This window comes from Cyprinodon variegatus, unplaced genomic scaffold (assembly GCF_000732505.1).
Source record: "Cyprinodon variegatus isolate N-32 unplaced genomic scaffold, C_variegatus-1.0 Scaffold227, whole genome shotgun sequence".
In the NCBI taxonomy this organism is placed as follows: Eukaryota; Metazoa; Chordata; class Actinopteri; order Cyprinodontiformes; family Cyprinodontidae; genus Cyprinodon; species Cyprinodon variegatus.
In genome coordinates, this window is record NW_015150680.1 from 732,729 (window position 1) to 733,358 (window position 630).

The following is a 630-nucleotide window of genomic DNA, read 5'->3' on the forward strand; positions in this document are numbered from 1 at the left end:
AAAAAATTATCCTTAAAATCAGATTATTTTTGTTATTATGCACTTGAAATAGGAGACTGCACCCCCCCCCCTTTTTTTAAATGTAAATTTCTTATTCCATTTGCAAAGTGTCTCACTTACCTTCTCAATTCAAGAAAAAATGCACCTTTTTTAAGAAAAATTGACTTACTTAGATTTCAGTTTTTGCTCTGCACTCTTTGCTTGAAATTTAGATATTTAAAGTCTTTCATTGAGTGCCCTATAAAGGGTTAAAGAGTTTCCCCTAATATTCCCTAAACATGTTATGGTATTTGTATCCTGTGCTGTTGAATTAATGTTGTACTATTGGAGTTGTGCACAGGATGGGTTAATAACTGGACCAGCCCAGTTCAGGGCACCTGATGCAGGATTGAATTGAACTCTGATAATGTCTGCCACCCTTCATATTTATCTTGAATTACAATTATTGCCCTGTGTTTTAGGGTCTCACAGTTTCAATCATTGGCTGTGATAACTTCACCCTCTCTGAGCTTCAGTGGCTCCATACAGGAATTGAGCTCAGATAGCTGTCAGTCTCACACAGGTATTTGCTGACTTGTGCAGGAGTTGACTGTCATGTTAATAACTCTTTCCTGCTTCATTTTTGCACAC

The 630-nt window shown here is 37.0% G+C and overlaps 1 protein-coding gene across 1 annotated transcript in view; it reads left to right on the forward strand.

Annotated features, from left to right (window-relative positions):
• sardh (sarcosine dehydrogenase) overlaps positions 1-630 on the forward strand; it is a 40,830-nt gene that overhangs the window by 689 nt on the left and 39,511 nt on the right. The gene's annotated exons all lie outside the window — the stretch shown is intronic.